We start from the raw sequence: 20,203 nt of genomic DNA, 5'->3' as shown, positions 1-20,203 counted from the left end.
GCGCGCGCGTACGCAGGCACGCCTCCGACGGCAGCCCCCGAGGGACTTTTTTCCCCCCTGAAGGCAAAAAGCGAAATCCAATCTGGAAAGGCTGCAGAAGGGTGCAGTGCCTCTACTGGCGGAGTTGTAGTAGTGCACCCCATAATAAAATATAGTAGGTTTCTCATCTGAAATTTAAGCACAGAGAGATATTGGGTTGTTGTAGATTTTTTTGGGGCTATATATGGCCATGTTCTAGAGGCATTTTCTCCTGACGTTTCACCTGCATCTATGGCAAGCATGCCCAGAGGTTATGAGGTCTATTGGAACTGGGAAAATTGGTCTATAGGTTTATAGGAAAATAGGTATATATATCTGTGGAATGACCAGGGTGGGACAAAGGACTCTTGTCTGCTGGAGCCAGGTGTGAATGTTTCAACTGACCACCTTGATTAGCATTTGATAGCCTGGCAGTGCCTGGAGCAATCTTTTCTTGAGAGGTGATTAGATGTCCCTGATTGGGTTGTTGTAGGTTCTGGAGGCAACATGGCCATATAGCCTGGAAAAACCTACAACAACCCAGTGATTCCAGCCATGAAAGCCTTCGACAATATCCCTGATTGTTTTCCCTCTGTTCTTGTGCTGTTTTAATTTTAGAGTTTTTTTTAATACTGGTAGCCAGATTTTGTTCATTTTCATGGTTTCCTCCTTTCTGTTGACATTGTCCACACACTTGTGGATTTCAATGGCTTTTCTGTGTCGTCTGACATGGTGGTTGTGAGAGTGGTCCAGCATTTCTGTGTTCTCAAATAATATGCTGTGTCCAGGTTGGTTCCTCAGGTGCTCTGCTATGGCTGACTTCTCTGGTTGGAGTAGTTTGCAGTGCCTTTCATGTTCCTTGATGCGTGTCTGGGCAATGCTGCGTTTGGCGGTCCCTCTGTAGACTTGTCCACAGCTGCATGGTACACGGTAGACTCCTGCAGAGGTGAGAGGATCCCTCTTGTCCTTTGCTGAACGGAGCATTGGTTGGATTTTCTTGGTGGGTTTGTAGATTGTTTGTATGTTGTGTTTCCTCATCAGCTTCCCTCTGCGGTCAGTGGTTCCCTTGATGTATGGCAGGAACCCTTTTCCTCTGGGTGGATCTTCATCTTTACTCTCGTGGCTTCTTCTCGGTTGTCTTGCAGCTCTTCTGATGTCTGAGGTGGAGTCTACATTGGCCTGGAGAGCCCAGTTGAGGTGGTCCAGTTCATCTTGGAGGAGGTGGGCTTCACAGATTCCTTTTTGCACGGTCTGCCAAGGCTTTAATGGGGCTTCTTTTTTGACTTGGGTGATGGTTGGAGTTTTTATGTAGATCTCTATCCGTGTGTGTGGGTTTTCTGTAAACGGTGTGAGCCAATTGTTGATCTGGTTTGCGGATGACTAGTACATCTAGAAAAGGCAGTCTTCCTTCCTTTTCTTTTTCCATGGTGAACTGGATGTTTGAATGGATGCTGTTCAGGTGGTCCAGGAACCTTTTCTAGATGTTCTAGTCATCCGTAAACCTGATCAACAATTTACAGAAACCCCCCACACACAGATAGATATCTACATAAAAACTCCAACCATCACCCAAGTCAAAAAAGAAGCACCATAAAAAAGGTGATTTTCTGGATTGTATTAGAGTTGTGTGGACTTTGCTTTTATGGACTTCGCTGAACTCTACCAGCAACTAATTTGTTCCTACTTATCTTCTTACCTAATTGGATTTACCCATTTCTTTAAAGTGCCTTTTGTTTTACTGTTCATGTACTTATCATCAATAAAAGGATTGGTTTTTTTTTTTTTTTTCCTATTCAGTGTGTGGTGTTTAAAGACAGAGGATTATTCTTTTCCTGGAGTGCAACAAATGAGGTCCCCCATGACCTCCTGGCAAGGAAACTAGTCCAATGTGGGCTAGCCAAAACTACAGTAAGGTGAATCTGGAATTGGTTAAATGGACGAACCCAGAGGATGATTCTCCCTAAGGCTTCCTCCTCTTCATCCTGGAAAGAAGTGACAAGTGGAGTGCCATCAGGAGGGTTCCCTCCTGGGCCCGGTCCTGTTCAGGATCTTCGTTCATGACTTAGAGGAAGGGCTAGAAAGCAGAACCATCAAGTTTGCAGACGAATACCAAATTGGGAGGGAGAGCCAATACTCCAGAGGATGGGAGCAGGATTCAAAACGATCTTGACAGATTAGAGAGATGATTGGCCAAAACTAACAAAATGAAGTTCAACAGGGACAAATGCAAGATACTCCACTTAGGCAGGAAATACAAAATGCAAAGATACAAAATGGGGGACAATGCCTGGCTCGAGAGCAGTTCGTGTGAAAAAGATCTTGGAGTCCTCGTGGACAGGAAGGTGAACATGAGCCAACAATGTGATGTGATGGCCAAAAAAGCCAATGGGATTTTGGCCTGCATCAAGAGGAGCATAGTGTCTACATCCAGGGAAGTAATGCTCCCCATGCTGTATTCTGCTTTGGTTAGACCACACCTGGAATGTTGTGTCCAATTCTGGGCACCACAATTAAAGAGAGATGTTGACAAGAGGAGGGTGACTCAAATGATCAAGGGTCTGGAGAACTAGCCCTATGAGGAGCGGCTTAAGGAGCTGGGCATGTTTAGCCTGAAGAAGAGAAGGCTGAGAGGAGATATGATAGCCATGTATAAATATGTGAGAGGAAGCCACAGGGAGGAGGGAGCAAGCTTGTTTTCTGCTTCCTTGGAGACTAGGACGCGGAACAATGGCTTCAAACTCCAAGAGAGGAGATTCCATCTGAACATGAGGAAGAACTTCCTGACTGTGAGAGCCGTTCAGCAGTGGAACTCTCTGCCCCGGAGTGTGGTGGAGGCTCCTTCTTTGGAAGCTTTTAAGCAGAGGCTGGATGGCCATTTGTCAGGGGTGATTTGAATGCAACATTCCTGCTTCTTGGCAGAATGGGGTTGGACTGGATGGCCCAGGAGGTCTCTTCCAACTCTTTGATTCTATGATTCTATGACCTACCAATAATGAGCTGTTCTTCTTCCTGCCGTAGGGATCTCTTCCTCCGATCTGTGATGAAAGGGAAACCCCTGGCCAATCTATGTCTGGATCCTAGCTGGGTCATTTCTCAATCAATCAGGAGGAGGCACAGGAAGTCTGATCCCCCAGTATGTAACAGTCAGTGTTTAAGGATAACACCGAGTCTTCTGGAGTGGAAAAAAGCAGGATTTTATTTACAGCTGGGCTCACCAGCAAGATCACTTCTTCATTCTTGGAAGCCCCGAATCTTGAGTTATAACGGGTTGGAGTTCGTACAAACATTCCATTGTCATTTGGTAAGAGATTGTCTATCGGGTATCCTCAGGTCTTGTGATGGAGTTCACACACCTATTTCTTGAGCATTCATTTGCTTTTGTGACTAAGCCACTTTTCTAATCTTGCATTTTTACTCAGTGATTCTGGCCAAGAAAGCCTTCAATAACAAAGGTGTACCCTTTCAAAATGTGTATAAAAAGTCACATATTTGTCCATGGAGTTCCTGAGTCGCCTGAGGGCTGAGAAGAGCAGTATACAAATACAGTAAATAAATAAATAATCTCAAGGGATGCAGCTACACTATAGAATTGATATGGTTTGATGCCATTTTAACTGACATGCTATGGAATCATGGGATTTGCAGTTGTACAATCCTTTTCTGGCATAGATTGCTGATTCCTCACCAAACTACAAATCCAAGGACTAAATTGCAGCAAGCCATGGCAGTTAATGAGGTAGGAAATTGCATTTATTCTGCAGTGTGGATGCACCCATATCCAAATTTCAAATATTCAACAGCCTACATCTATATCTATATCTATATCTATATATCTATATATCTATATCTATATATATATATAGGTCGTGTCAGAAGCAACCTGAGAAACTGCAAGTCGCTTCTGGTAATGTGGAACAGTCATTGAGGGCATCCCAGACCAATGCCTTCAAGCTGATCTGACCAGCCGCAGGGAGTTCCATAGTTCCTGAATGCCAAGTTGGGCCAACTGATGAAATGTGCCCCAGCAGCAGCCTCAACCAGGGACTCTTTACAGCCGTGTGCTCCTTTCACTCCTTTTACCATCCCAAACTATGTAACCAATAACTCAATAAAGGCTAATCGAATTGTAACCTTAAACTCTTCAGCTTGATACTTTGTGTCCCCTTCTTGCCTGAAACTATCCAAGTACATGAAACTAACCTTTTCCGGGCCGCGGGAGACTGCAGGCCTGCCCAGGATGCCTCCTGGCGTCCCAGGGAGGCCGAATCTGCGCTCCTCCAAACCGCAGATACGGAAACCCCTCAGGCCCCCGTATCCGCGAGATGGCGGATTGGCTCCATTTTGGTGGCATATTTTTCCTGGCTAAATTCTAACACAATCTGCTATCTCGCTTTTTGTATTTCGGGCCTCTGTGCTCGGGGAATAACCTTTTGAATTTTAAGAATATAAGGAATTTAAGGAAACAGCTGATTGTCAAAGTCTGAGCCTCGCTGCTGCCGCGCTGCTGCTGTCCTCGCCACTTCTTCGTCCTTGTGAAGCCCCCTGCCCTGGAGACTTGGTGTGGCTACCCCACTAGGCTTTTAGGGAACAGTCTGGCCACCGGGCTTCAGCCCCTGGAGGGAGCTATAGTTTCCCAAGGACCAAGGACTAGCTTCGATCTCAGCGCTGCAGGACTCCATCCTTTGGCTCAGTGGAAATCACCAAACTCCTTTTTGTGGCTTTGGACTTTCTGCCATGTGTTTTGGACTCCATTCTTCTTCAAAGAACTTGTTTTTACCTATGAAATCCCCCTGAATGAACTATGGACTCATGTTACGCTGAAGTTACAACTTTAATCAATTTTTCTGGTGGGTGGGAAGGGGTGGGGTGTCTGATATGATTTTTTTGTGATTCCTATATTTCCACATGTGTTTCCCCTCATATTTCTGACCTTGCCCTGACCCTCTTTACCCCTTTCCCCTTTCTTTGGGGGAAATCTACAAGGAAGCTGCTCTGGCTCTGAAAAGGCAATCGGCTATCATGAAAGAACTTTTATCCTGAGACATATTTGCATGGAAAATAGAACGGAAAATCCTTTTTGACATCGGAGTTGCGCAATCAGAAGGGATTTCAGATTGGCAAACTTCTAATCACATAACAATGGGGGCAAGACGACCCTCGAAAAGTCTCTTTCCTCCAACCCTGTTTTTTCTTTGAAACCTCTCCACAATGGACATCCACCCCAGCCTTCCTCTTTGTGTCATATCTGATTGCGACAAGAAAACTCGGATTAAGTAATCATTACTTATCGCAGACCCATCTAAGAACAATAAAGTTTGTTTCTCTAGAAGGCCAACCCTGGACTCGAGAAGCCCCAGGACATTGGAATTCCATAATCCTCTCAAGAAAGCATTGTTTCCCTTCATCCTGCCTCCCCTCCTTCTGATTCGCCAGAGCGCCTAGGGCGCAGGAGCTCCCTGATAGGCTCCAGCGCGATGCAGGAGCTCTGTGATTGGCTCTGGTGCAGGGAGGGCGGCCGAGCCTCTTCCCAGCTGTTATCATGCCAGCCAATCACCGTCAAGCCGGAAGGAGAGTGGGGAGCGGGAATTTTGAAACTCACAATTCTGTATTTCCTATAAAAATGCCATTTATTTCTGTAACCACATGCTCTGCTTGGCGAATGATTGCGGCATTGCATCCTTTTCAGCTGAATCGCTAATAAAAACATCTCAGTGGCGCTTCTTCAACTTTGGTGAGACTTTTTCTGGGAATTTAGGGAAATAAAAATAGCTGAAAATCAGGCTTCTCTGTGCTCGCCAAAGTAGCGACCCCTCTTTGGTGGGGTCTCAGGGTCTCTCCTCCTGGGGTAGACCCTTCTAACGTTCCCATTGACTTCAGAACCATAGTGCTATGATTGTTTACAGTACAAAAGGACCTTGGCATTGCTGAACAGCCATGGCTAATGATAAAGGCGTGGCTATTCATCAGCTTACTCAGAGCAAGAAAATATTTTATTTTATTTTATTACTTAATGGAACAACGCTGACATGATTTCTTCTCCTTGTTTTTCTGTGGATTAAACAGATTCCTCTGGATTCTCTCCACCACAGTCTCTGAAATAATTATTTCATTGTGCCCGATGTACAGCACCTACAAGTGGGAAAAAGAGATGGTTAGTTCAAGTAAGATCAATTGAATATCTCTTATCCAAAATGTTTGAAAACAGAAATGTTTTAGATTTGGGATGTTAAATTTTCTGGGGAAAATACTTTATTTAAATATATGAACATGAGATTGGAGATGGGAATAGAGCCTGAACATTGACAACAAATACTGGCTCGGAATATGGTGGGGTCTCCAACGGCTGAATGGCCCTCTGCCAGGAAGGCTTAGAATGGCATCTAGGAGTTGCATGTGACGTCTGTAGACAGTCCACATGAAGAAGGCTTCAAGGGTCTCTGAGTGAAAGTAAGTAAGGGGCTTTGAATGAAATTAACAGCAAAAGAGAGACATACCCTTTCTCTGACTTAAAAAGAGCAATACGGAAGAAAATGTTTTTAAGTACAAGAGGGAACTTTCTTACACAGGATGCTTGCGGTTAACTTCAAAGGTTGTTTTTTGAAGCGCAGAAGGTACTTTCCGTCAAAAGGTCAAGAAAGGGGGCTGGAAAGAGAGTACTTTCCATGACAAAAAATGTTCTTGTTTACTTGAGGTTATATATTTGGTGGCCAAAAGCCAAGCGGGACGGCAGTTGCCTGGCTGTCCATCTTCTTCATGAAGAAAATAAAAATAAAACCTTTTTTTTTTATCTTTCATTAGGACTGTCTCCTTCCTTTCGTGCTCCCGTGATGTGGACCTAAAAAGACCCAATTTAGGGTCTCTAACACACGTCTCACAGGCTTGGGAGGACAATAGCTTTATAAACAAGCACCCTGGTATCCAGAGGCAGCACTGAAGGAATTGTTCCAGGAGTTGCATGTGACGTCTGTAGACAGTCCATGTCTTGCAGGCATATAGCAGGGTTGGGAGGGGAATAGCTTTATAAACAAGCCCCTTGGTATCCCTACAGGTGTCCCAGTCCTCAAACACTCTCTGCTTCATTCAGGAAAATGCTGCACTCGCAGAGCTCAGGCGGTGTTGAAATTCAGTGTCAATGTTGACTTTTGTGGAGAGGTGGCTGCCAAGGTAGCGGAAATGGTCAACATTTTCTAATGTTACACCATTAAGCTGTATTTCTGGCATTGGCCTGTGAGCGCCCCAGCTGGAGGTCAGCTGAGACCAGCAGTGCTGCAGAATTTGAAGGTGGCGAAAGAGAGAAACGTGCCAAGAGGAAGGCGCGTCAAGCCAACCCCAACCGGGATTGCCTTCCACCTGGAAACCGATGCCCTCACTGTGGGAGACAATGCAGATCAAGAATAGGGCTCCCAACCTACTCGGACAACGGGGGATCGTCTAAGTAAGTAAGAATGGCATGGGCAAACTTGGGCCCTCCAGGTGTTTTGGATTTTAACTCCCACAATTCCTAACAGCCTCAGGTTCTTTCCTTTACCCCCTCAGCCCAAGTTCGCCCATGCCTGAGCTATAGCTTATACCCATAGAGTGAAATTAATGGTACATAATGTATGTTTGTTAGTTTGTATATATGGAAATGTTGCAGCATAAATAGGAGATATACTATCAAGAGAGACCCTTTCTGGAGAAAAGAAAAGTATGGCTTTATTTCCAGCTGGGACTCTGGTGAGGAGTTGTGTCCAAAAACACCAGAGCAATGATATAGGTGCGGACTATGCCTTTTATAGCCTCCAAATACAAGCAAACAAAGAACATGCGTCTACATACATTGACCTCATTCACTACGTCATCTTAGCATCAAATTCTATCTTCCAACATACAAAAAGCATGTCTCTGTGTCTTCCTAAATAGCAAGCATACAGCTTACATTCATCAATCAAGGGGCCTAACTGTGACCTGTCAGGAGGGAGAGGGGGGCTCCTTTTAGAGCCTAGTTGTACCACCCTGTTGCCACTAGGACAGGCTTATCTCTCTTCTGGAATGTATAGATAACATGCCCCCCTCTTCAGCCCCCCTCTTGCTGTGCCTGGACAGCAGCTCGCTTGTCCGTTAGCATTCTTTCTATACAGAGAGAACTTGATTTTTCTATACATTTCAGTGCTTGTACAGTACATACAATTTAAACTTAATAAATATCTATATTTCCAATATCTCCTCATCAAAACAACATTGGACTACACTGATATATCAGAAACAATGGTTTCACTATCCCAGCCGTTCATGTGGACACTTTGGGCATATGTCAGAATTAAAGTGGTATCAAACTGTGTTAATTCTACAGTGTAGAGCCAGCCTCAGATAAACACAGTGGCAAGGAGGACACACATATATGACAGGAGAAGGGACTTACACCAGGTCTTCACCGCAGTCCTGAGGCCCGAGGGACTTCTCCTGCGGGAAGCACACTTTGCGGCAGAAACCTCGAAAGTTGCTGCAACCCCACTGTTCCTCGCACATGCCCAGGCCTGACATAGGAAACACAGACAAAATATTGATTCCATGTAAACATTATCCTTTTCCTGTTGTCGGGTTGCGAGAAACTAGTCCTCCAAATCCAGGTAGATCAAATGGTGTTGGAGGTTGTAAATGTAAAATGAACAGAAGCGTTACCACAGTTTCTGAACCAAAATATACCCTGCAGTATAATAATGTATCACTCAGATTTGTGTAACGAATATCAGTAAATTTAATTCAATTCAAAAAGTCAGACAGAGCAACAATATATACAGCAGTCTCTCTGAATTCTTACAGAGAAGAGAGGGAATAAACAGTCATTAAAATATGCTCCATGCCTTAGAAAATGATCAGCCTCTATTCTGCTTTGGTTAGACCACACCTGGAATATTGTGTCCAATTCTGGGCACCACAATTGAAGAGAGATGTTGACAAACTGGAATGTGTCCAGAGGAGGGCGACTAAAATGATCAAGGGTCTGGAGAACAAGCCCTATGAGGAGCGGCTTAAGGAGCTGGGCATGTTTAGCCTGAAGAAGAGAAGGCTGAGAGGAGATATGATAGCCATGTATAAATATGTGAGAGGAAGCCACAGGGAGGAGGAGGGAGCAAGCTTGTTGTCTGCTGCTCTGGAGACTAAGACGCAATGGAACAATGGCTTCAAACTACAAGAGAGGAGATTCCATCTGAACATAAGGAAGAACTTCCTGACTGTGAGAGCCGTTCAGCAGTGGAACTCTCTGCCCTGGAGGGAGTGTGGTGGAGGCTCCTTCTTTGGAAGCTTTTAAACAGAGGCTGGATGGCCATCTGTCAGGGGTGCTTTGAATGCAATATTCCTGCTTCTTGGCAGAAAGGGGTTGGACTGGATGGCCTATGAGGTCTCTTCCAACTCTTTGATTCTATGATTCAGAGAGTTGGCAGCCATTTCCTTCCTGGCTGTTTCCAGTCAGCGCTCTCTTCACTCTCCAAGGTGAAAGTGGCAGTTAAAACCGTTTGTCTCAGCAGCAAGCCAGAGACAGTAGCCAATCAGAATTCTGGCATGCTCAGCCAATCAGCTGCCGACACGTGCCTTTCCAATCAAATCCCCACAAATGGCATATAGGTTACATTTCACTTACTCAAAAAGTTTGATGCTAAATGTGTTTTGGACTTTTTCTTCCAGATTTTGGAATACCATAGAATCTCAGGCTCCACTTCCACTACTATTATATATAATGCAGATTGTACTGGACTATATGGGTGTGTAGACTCATATAATCCAGATCAATCTGCAGTACACGAGTCCATGGCTGGATCCACACTGTTGTATAATTCAGTTTCTGAATCCAGATTATCTGCTTTGAACTGTTTTTATGAGATTACACTGCCATATAAGGTTAAAGGTAAAGGTTTTCCCCTGACATTAAGTCTAGTCATGTCTGACTCTGGGGGTTGGTGCTCATCTCCATTTCTAAGCCGAAGAGCAGGCGTTGTCCATAGACACCTCCAAGGTTATGTGACCAGCATGACTGCATGGAGCGCCATTACCTTCCCGCCGGAGCGGTACCTATTGATCTACTCACATTTGCATGTTTTCGAACTGCTAGGTTGGCAGAAGCTAGAGCTGACAGCGGAAGCTCATGCCGCTTCCTGTATAATCCATATAATCCACTTCAAAACAGATTGTTGGGGTTCAGTCTGATCCTGATCTGTGTCAACCGGATTCTCTGATAGTTTTTCCAACTGAGCAAGCTCTCCCTGACTCTGACAGTGTGGAATCTGTTGTTGACGCTGAGGTCAGCAGTGATGAAAATGAAACTCAACAGCTGGAGGAAAATGTTTTGGAAGCTAGCCGTGATATCGCTAGCTGTGATATCTCTCCACCTGGGTTTTTTAATGAGGACCGAAGAGAACAGATAGTTAGAGACAGAAATGTTTCCAAGTTTCTACGAAGGTCACATCGTTTACAGGAGAGACGGGCCCAGGCTTCAAAGTCAAGGGGCGTTTCAAAGAATAGCTTCTTTGGTTTAAGAGGCCTCCTGCCGGGTGCCTCTTTAGATCAAGCAACGTTTGGGACTGTGGCTGTGCCTTGGCAGAATTCCTGTGTTCCATGGCCGGTAATCCCAGAGGCTTCTAGTTTTCAAGTTCATAGTTAGTAAAAGGCTAACAGGTTCCTGGTTCTTGTATTGTGGCTTTTGAAATTTTGCTCAAGTTCAGAGATTCTACTGACTGCTGTGTTTTTCTGTGGCTTTTTGACGTTGCATTTACCTTTCTTTTGTAACCAATTTTTCATCAATAAACAAGGATTGCTTTTCCTACAGTCCAGTGTGGTGGATTTAATCTTATGGTCTCGTTTCTTGAACTGGGATGCAACAGAGATAATATAACAACAACAACAGCAACAACAATTGTATTTCTTACCGCCTCTCCTCATAGCTCGAGGTGGGTTACTGTTGTGGCTGAGCTAGTTTCTGACGATGAGGATGATGGGATTCAGATTCCTGTTGGGTTTCAGCTTCCTGGCTCTTTGTCTGTGCCTCAGATCTCTGATCCTGCTTCTGAGGCTTTCACAGACAGTGCAGTGTCAACACAGCTGTTTTTACCAGAAAGGAATTTTAACGAAGGGAATAGCGAGCAGGTGCCTTCCCATGATGATACCGAAAGTGCAGCTAAGGATTTGACCCAAGAAGCTTGCCTTGATCTCCGGGTCAGCAGAGTTAGCGTCTGGCAAGCAGACGGGAGGCTAGCTCGATGCGAGGTCAACGCAATGCTTTTATGTTGCTGAGAGCTTAATGTTTTGATGTTAGAAAGGTATTTAGGCTTCCTGGAAACTCTGTGAAAGTGTCAGTTCAACCTAGTTTATTAGCCTGAAAGCTTCATGGAATAACCTTAGCCTTTAAAACAGTACGCTTGGGATTTCTTGCATTGTGATTCTTGGGGTAAATGTTTTATTGCTTGTACCTGGGACTCTGGATTGAACTTTGCCAACTGGATTATGTCTCCTGCTTTTACCTGAAGATTATTCTACATTTAACCTTAATCTCTGGGACTTTGCAATGCTTACTCTTTATTTTGACTTGGATATTTTCCTCAATTAACTGTAAAACTACAGCTCTTGTGTGGTGGTGTTTGGAAGCAAGGTGAAGCCTACTCTGAGTTGCAATAGTTACAGAACAAATAATAAAAAATAATCTGGATTCAGAAACTGGATTATATGTAGTAATGTAGAAGGGGTTGAATTAATCAAAACTTGAATTAATCAAAACACAGAACTTGACCAAGACATTTTTGGACTACAGAATCATAGAATCAAAGAGTTGGAAGAGACCTCCTGGGCCATCCAGTCCAACCCCATTCTGCCAAGAAGCACGAATATTGCATTCAAATCACCCCTGACAAATGGCCATCCAGCCTCTGCTTAAAAGCTTCCAAAGAAGGAGCCTCCACCACACTCCAGGGCAGAGAGTTCCACTGCTGAACGGCTCTCACAGTCAGGAAGTTCTTCCTAAGGAACAGCCTCCGGAAGCTGTTCTTTGGGGAATTATGGGTGTTGCGATCAAAAAAAGTAACTTTTCCAAAGCCCAAGGAAGATTTATTCATACTGCATGACGAAAAAAGGATGATAATAATGATACTTACAGATCGCCGCAGCTAGAGCGAGTATAATCACCAGGAAAAAGAAGTTGAAGTTCGCAAAGTTTGGCATTTTCTCCAAGACGTTCCTCAAAATTGGCCTCCAGAAACTAAGCAAATTGCCGGAGAACCTGAAGAATATAGTTTTAATTATTGGATTAGAAGGGGATGGACGGAGCAGGACCCCCATGACTTGGTCTTTAATAGGTCCAAAGAGGCATCCAATTATCTTGGTCACAAGAAGTCAATTAAAGGCGGATGAACACATCTACAGTTTCAAAGGAAGGGGAAGATTGATTTCATCTGACTTTCATCTGAGTTGTAGTTTCATAAGATCTGTAGCCTTCTGAGTCAGAGTACTGGTGCCTCGCCAAACTACAACTCCCAGGATTTTATAGCACCAACTCATGGCAATTAAAGTCGTGCCAAAGTGCATTCATTCTCTAGCACTGATGGGCTCTATGAACCACAATCAATTCAAACTTGATTTATTGATTGATTGTTAAAATATAGATTGGCCTCTGTTATATGAAATCCTTTTGGACCAGAAGTATTTTGGATCCTCTTAGAATCATAGAATCAAAGAGTTGAAAGAGACCTCATGGGCCATCCAGTCCAACCCCATTCTGCCAAGAAGCAGGAATATTGCATTCAAATCACCCCTGACAGATGGCCATCCAGCACCTGTTTCAAAGCTTCCAAAGAAATAGCCTCCACCACACTCCAGGGCAGAGAGTTCCACTGCTGAACGGCTCTCACAGTCAGGAAGTTCTTCCTCATGTTCAGATGGAATTTCCTTTCTTGTAGTTTGAAGCCATTGTTCCATTGCGTCTTAGTCTCCAGGGAAGCAGAAAACAAGCTTGCTCCCTCCTCCTCCCTGTGGCTTCCTCTCACATATTTATCCATGGCTATCATATCTCCTCTCAGCCTTCTCTTCTTCAGGCTAAACATGCCCAGCTCCTTAATCCGCTCCTCATAGGGCTTGTTCTCCAGACCCTTGATCATTTGAGTCGCTCTCCTCTGGACACATTCCAGCTTGTCAATATCTCTTGAATTGTGGTGCCCAGAATTGGACACAATATTCCAGGTGTGGTCTAACCAAAGCAGAATAGAGCATGGGGAGCATTACTTCCCTAGATCTTCCCCCCTTCTTCTTCCTCTTCCTCTTCTTCTTCTTCTTCTTCCTTCCCCTCTTCTTCTTCTTCCTCCTCCTCCTGTTCTTCTTCCTCCTCCTCCTCCTCCTCTTCTTCTTCTTCCTCCTCCTCTTCTTCCTCTTCTTCCTCCTCCTCCTCTTCCTCTTCTTCCTCCTCCTCTTCTTCTTCTTCCTCCTCCTCCTCTTCCTCTTCTTCCTCCTCCTCCTCTTCTTCTTCTTCTTCCTCCTCCTCTTCTTCCTCTTCTTCCTCCTCCTCCTCTTCCTCTTCTTCTTCTTCCTCCTCCTCCTTCTCCTTCCTCCTCCTCCTCTTTTTCTTCCTCCTCTTCTTCGTCTTCTTCCTCCTCCTCCTCTTCTTCTTCTTCTCCTCCTCTTCCTCTTCTTCTTCCTCCTCCTCCTCCTCCTCCTCCTCCCTCCTCCTCCTCCTCCTTTTCTTCTTCCTCCTCCTCCTCCTCTTCCTCCTCCTCCTCCTCTTTCTTCTTCTCCTACTTTCCTTTCCTAAAGGCAACTCAACTAAAATGCTAAAAGCAATACGATTTACAGTTTAAATCTTACAGGACATAAATACATAAAATCTTGGACTTGTCTGGATTTAGAAATATCTGTGTTTGCATATAGAGTAGATGAAAACCAGGTCTAAACGCAAAATTAAATCTTCAGTTCACCTGCTTCTATAATAAAATTACAGCTATTATTCATTCCCCTCAACTGGATTACTCCCGATAGCCCATAGGGATTTATCCGTTTTATAGATTAAAAAAAACTGAGGCCGAGACTGAGTCACTTAGTTATCGAGAAATCAACTCTCCCTCCTCTAATAATAACTATAAATTTATAGCATATTTTTAGAGCTTGGCTGGGTCTCAGCCAAACCCAGCCCCAGCCCAACCCCAAACATTCCTGGGAGGATTAATCTAATCATTTATCACTAAGGAGGCTGTCGAGGTCCTGAACCGGTGCTTGGCCGCTGTGACGGTCTGCATGGGGGCGAACAAATTGAAATTGAATCCAGACAAGACAGAGGTACTCCTGTTCAGTCGCAAGGCCAAACAGGGTATAGGGTTACAGCCTGTGTTGGATGGGGTCGCACTCCCCCTGAAGACGCAGGTTCGCAGTTTGGGTGTGACCCTGGACTCATCGCTGAGCCTGGAACCCCAGGTTTCGGCGGTGACCAGGGGAGCATTCGCACAGTTAAAACTCGTGCGCCAACTGCGCCCGTACCTTGGGAAGTCTGACTTGGCCACGGTAGTCCACGCTCTGGTTACATCCCGTTTGGACTACTGCAACGCTCTCTACGTGGGGTTGCCTTTGAAGACGGCTCGGAAGCTCCAATTAGTCCAACGGTCGGCAGCCATGATACTACCTGGAACGGAGCACAGGGAGCGCACAACTCCTTTGCTGCACCAGCTCCACTGGCTGCCGATTTGCTACCGGGCTCAATTCAAAGTGCTGGCGTTGGCCTTTAAAGCCCTAAACAGTTCTGGCCCAACTTACCTATCCGAACGTATCTCGGCCTATCATCCCACCAGGACCCTAAGATCTTCTGGGGAGGCCTTGCTCTCCATCCCGCCTGCTTCACAGGTGCGGCTGGCGGGGACGAGAGACAGGGCCTTTTCTGTGGTGGCCCCTCGGCTCTGGAACGCCCTTCCCATGGAGGTAAGATCAGCCTTCTCGCTGATGGTATTCCGAAAAAGACTAAAAACTTGGATGTTCAAGCAGGCATTTGGTTAATTCGGTGCAATGAATGTGTCGACTACGGATTGGTAATATGGATGATGCAATTGGACCACGATTTTAGTTAGGAGATGTATTGGATTGTGATTTATGTGAAATATTGTGTATTATGTTTTTTACGGTTTTAATTGTATACTGTGCACTGTATATTCTGTTGTAAACCGCGTTGAGTCGCCAGTTAGGCTGAGAAACGGCGGTATACAAGGACAGCAAATAAATAAATAAATAAATAAATAACGCCCCTTCTATACTGCCACATAAAATCCGGATTATCTGCATTGAACTGCATTATATGGCAGTATAGTCCCATATAATCCAGTTCAAAGCAGATAATCTGGATTATATGCAGTGGGCAATATCTAGGCTGAACTGGAACCCTTTCAAGTCGCATCTGTGTGCCATGCGTTGACATGTCATTGTCTCCCACAAGGAAGAAAACCATTTTATTTTGAAAGGTCAGCAGGAACAACCTGCGTTCTATTAAAAAGGAAGACCAGACAGTTCCTTTGCGTCGGAAGGAAAAACAACCTTCCAAATGGCCAGGAGCCATTAAGGATCACCATCTGTTTCATGAAGGTCATGGGACATTCTCACCCACTTCTCCCCAATGCTATGGGCATTCACCTGGGTTCACGTCTTTTGGATTCCTTACCAAGTTTGTTGAAACTTCTAAATAAATCCCCTTCCTATCCAGGATGGCCTTTTGGTCAGTGTTGCGTCTTAGCTGACCCCAAACTACGTTTCCCAGACACTGATCGGAAGAAAGGAAACACAAGGCAGTTCCCATTTACGTTTTTTGGATTTCAAGGACCATGAAGGAAGGAAGCTTGGGATTTCCTTTAGGGGTAGTAGAGGGAACGGTGGGCCAGTGGTCAGCTCTGCTCCATGCCTGTTCCTGGGGTTTGTCACTGCAGCACTACAGGAAATTTCGCCATATATTTTGAGCATCTTTGGGTGCATCTATACTATACGAGGGTTGAATGAAAAGTAATGCCTCCACCTTCGTTACTTGGATTTGGCTGGGAATATTTTAACAAACCAAACACAGAAATAATCCTTAGAACGTGCTCTTTAACTACCAACAACTTGAAACTACCACCATTCACTTTCCCACATAATCGTCGGACAATGTATTGTCGAAGGCTTTCATGGCCGGAATCACTGGGTTGTTGTAGGCTTTTTCGGACTAACTGTATTCTAAAATCCATACAGTTATACTCCACAAAGTGTGGCCCAAACATGCTGGCTGACCTACATTACCAGCTGCACATAATAATTAACATCATAAAGTTTTTTCTTTAACACACACTTGATCTTTCTAGGACTTACTGTAACACTCTCCTCTAACGTTTCACTTGCACCTGTGGCTAATGGCATCCTCAGAGGTTCTGTTGGCAGTGAGGCAAGTGGAGTGTATTATGAGGGTTGAATGAAAAGTAATGCCTCCACCTTCGTTACTTGGATTTGGCTGGGAATATTTTAATCAATCAAACGCAGAAATAATCCTTAGAATGTGCTCTTTAACTACCACTATTCACTTTTCTACATAATCACCAGACAATTGGATACATTTCTGGCAACAATGAACAAGTTTTCTGAAGCCATCACGGAAGAAGTCGACACTCTGTTTTGGGTACCCATCGTGCACAGATCTTCCGATAGCCAAGCAAAGCAATAATGTGACCCACACGTTCTTGCAAAATGCCGATTATGCTTGAAATTTCTCTCTGAGTGATACGACGACCATCCTGAATCAATTTGTCAGCTTTTTGCTTGTGAAATTCGGTGGTTGCTGTCACAGGACGTCCAAGTATTTGTTTGTCACATAGGCAGAGGCAGCCCTAGGTAATTTTCAATGGTAAACAAACAGTATTTTGCCCCGCCCCCCCAACCAATTACTGGTATATCTTTTCTGTTCGTCGTGGGAGTTCTGTGTGCCATATTTGGTTCAATTCCATCATTGGTGGAGTTCAGAATGCTCTTTGACTGTAGGTGAACTATACATTCCAGTAACTACAACTCGCATATGTCAAGGTCTATTTTCCCCCAAGAGCGCCTCAAGAGCACCCCTGGGCAAAATCAAGTATACTGCAAATGCTTACTTTGCGTAATGGGTTGAGCCGCCCCTGCACACAAGTCAGATATTCCCACCTCAACAACTTGAAACTTATTTGCCCAACAAAACACAGAGTACTTACATCAACACAATCACCATAAACAGCTTGCATTCTCTGATGAATCTCCTTTGGGGTGACACCTTCTGCTGTCAAGAATTCAATGACTGCACGTTGCTTAAGTCGCACTGACCAACCGTCTGCGCAGGGTTCCATACTTCGCACTTTAACAACACAACTGTTCAATGCTAAGGCTTCCCGCCAAAATGCAACTGTAGAGGAGAGTCTACTGAACAAGCCAGTACCTGCCGCATACCAGTACTGCTGTCTGTTGAGGAGTTACGAAGGTGGAGGCATTACTTTTCATTCAACCATCATAGTCCAGGCATGGGCAAACTTTGGCCCTCCAGGTGTTTTGGACTCCAACTCCCACCATTCCTAACAGCCACAGGCCCTTCTCTTTATCCCCCACAGCCACTTAAGCTTGGTTATGGGCCCAGCACTCAGCTTAAGTGGCTGAAGGGGGAAAGGAAAGGGCCTGAGGCTGTTAAGAATGGTGGGAGTTGGAGTCCAGAACACCTGGGGGGGGGGCAAAGTTTGCCCATGTGTGTTCTAAAACAATTCATTTTCAGCAATGTGATTGACAACAAATTATACAATATAGGAGATTGTGAAGACCAATAAAAGCAACGCTATAAGAAAACTAGAGCAGGATGATAGGAATATAGAGACTGAAGAAACATTTCATTGGGGGGGTGTCTTATTTGGGGCTTCATTTTCTCCCTCCCTGCATCGTTACATCTAGTTTGACCCCCTTCGTTTCCTGCAAGGCTTTGCTGTCGTAGATCCAAGCCAAAAAGGAAAAACGTCGGCTTTTTAACGTGCTCGCAAATGCAGGGGAAAGAAGGAAACAGCTGGGCAGTAAAGACACAACATTGCAAGGATTGAATGAGGAAGTGTGTGCTCCCCCCCCCCCCAAAGTCCTTTCTGCGTTTGTGCAGCAAATCATAGAATCATAGAATCAAAGAGTTGGAAGAGACCTCATGGGCCATCCAGTCCAACCCCATTCTGCTAGTTCTCCAGACCCTTGATAATTTTAGTCGCCCTCCTCTCGACACATTCCAGCTTGTCGACATCTCTCTTGAATTGTGGTGCCCAGAATTGGACACAATATTCCAGGTGTGGTCTAACCAGAGCAGAATAGAGCATGGGGAGCATGACTTCCTTAGATCTAGACACTATGCTCCTATTGATGCAGGCCAAAATCCCATTGGCTTTTTTTGCTGCCACATCACATTCCTGGCTCATGTTTAACTTGTTGTCCACGAGAACTCCAAGATCTTTTTCACACGTACTTCAAGTCCCATCATCCATGGTCCATCCTCCTCCAAACTGCAGTAGGATGTAGACTGGGTCATGGGTGCTCTGTGTGCCAAGTTTGGTCTTTATTGGTCATTTTTGGGAGCCTCAGTGGTCTCTGGGAACCAGTGTTGGAAAGTACTACAAATCCCATCATACATTGTCCGCCCTCCCCCAAACCTCACCAGGATGCAAAAGGGGTCATGGGGGTTATGTATGACAAGTTTGGTCTTGTTCAGTCATTGGATGAGGGTCGCAGCGGTCTAGAAATCGAGTGGGGGTACTTCAAGTCCCATCATCCATGGTCTCCCCTCCTCCAAACCGCAGTAGGATGTAGAGTGGGTCATGGGGGCTCAGTGTGCCAAGTGTGGTCTTTATCGGTCTTTGCTGGGGGCCACAGTGGTCCCTGGGAACCACATTGTTTGAAAGTACTACAGATCCCATAATCCATGGTCCACCTCCCCGAAACCGCACCAGGACGTAAAGGGGCTCATGGGGGTTATGTGTGCCAAGTTTGGTCCAGGTCCGTCACCCTTGTTGGTCACAGCGGCCTGTGAAAAAGGCAGCCAATCAGAAATCTGCCACATAAACTTCCGCCCTCCCGCCCTCTGCATACAAACAAACAAACATTCACTTTTATTATATAGATAGATAGATATAGATATAGATAGATATAGATTCCCATCCAAACCCAAGTAATGAAGGTGGAGGCATTACTTTTCATTCAACCCTCGTAGATGATCTTTAGGGTCCCTTCCAACACCGTCATTCAATTGTATTTCAATCCTGGGCTAAGTTTCCCATTTCCACATCCCTACACATACCAAAAAAGGGAAATGCGAAAGACTGCTCAATCTTCCGTCCAGTGGCCCTTATTTCTCATGCCAGTAAGGGAATGCTCAAGATCCTGCAAGGAAGACTCCAGCAATACATGGAGCGAGAGTGGCCAGATGTTCAAGCTGGGTTTAGAAAAGGTAGAGGAACCAGAGACCAAATTGCCAATATCCGCTGGATAATGGAGAAAGGCAGGGAGTTCTGCCTTCATTGACTACTCTAAAGCCTTTGACTGTGTGGATCATTCATAAATTGTGGCAAGTTCTTGGTGGGATGGGCATCCCAAGCCCCCTTCCCTCTCTCCTGAGGAATCTGTACAAGGACCAAGTAGCAACAGTCAGAACTGACCACGGAACAACAGACTGGTTCAAGATTGGGAAAGGCGTCCGGCAAGGCTGCATCCTCTCACCCAACCTTTTTAACGTGTATGCAGAACACATCATGCGAGGATGTGCGGGGCTTGATGAATGCAAGGCTGGGGTGAAAATTGCTGGAAGAAACATTAACAACCTCAGATATGCAGATGACACCACTCTGATGGCCGAAAGCGAGGAGGAGCTGAGGAGCCTTCTCATCAAGGTGAAAGAAGAAAGCGCAAAAGCCGGGTTGCAGCTAAACGTCAAAAAAACCAAGATTATGGCAACAAGAATGATTGACAACTGGGAAATAGAGGGAGAAATCGTGGAGGCCGTGACAGGGTTTGTATTTCTAGGTGCAAAGATTACTGCAGATGCAGACTGTGGCCAGGAAATCAGAAGACGCTTCCTTCTTGAGAGGAGAGCAATGTCCAGTCTTGATGAAATAGTCAAGAGTAGAGACATCAGACTGGCAACCAAGATCCATTGCCTAGTCAAAGCCATGGTCTTCCCTGTAGTCAC

General features: G+C 45.1%; 1 long non-coding RNA gene across 1 annotated transcript; it reads right to left on the bottom strand.

The window, feature by feature from the left end:
- Positions 1–6,034: 6,034 nt before the first annotated feature.
- LOC137096605 (uncharacterized) lies at positions 6,035–12,588 on the bottom strand. Its single transcript, XR_010909539.1, has 3 exons — positions 12,141–12,588; positions 8,420–8,534; positions 6,035–6,147 (listed from the first exon to the last, which is right to left on the bottom strand). It is a non-coding gene; the product is annotated as an uncharacterized lncRNA (long non-coding RNA).
- Positions 12,589–20,203: the final 7,615 nt, after the last annotated feature.

The sequence above is a fragment of the Anolis sagrei genome, chromosome 3, assembly GCF_037176765.1.
Source record: "Anolis sagrei isolate rAnoSag1 chromosome 3, rAnoSag1.mat, whole genome shotgun sequence".
Taxonomy (NCBI): Eukaryota; Metazoa; Chordata; class Lepidosauria; order Squamata; family Dactyloidae; genus Anolis; species Anolis sagrei.
Note: the sequence above shows the minus strand (reverse complement) of the source record. Positions and strands in the feature narration are given on the sequence as shown.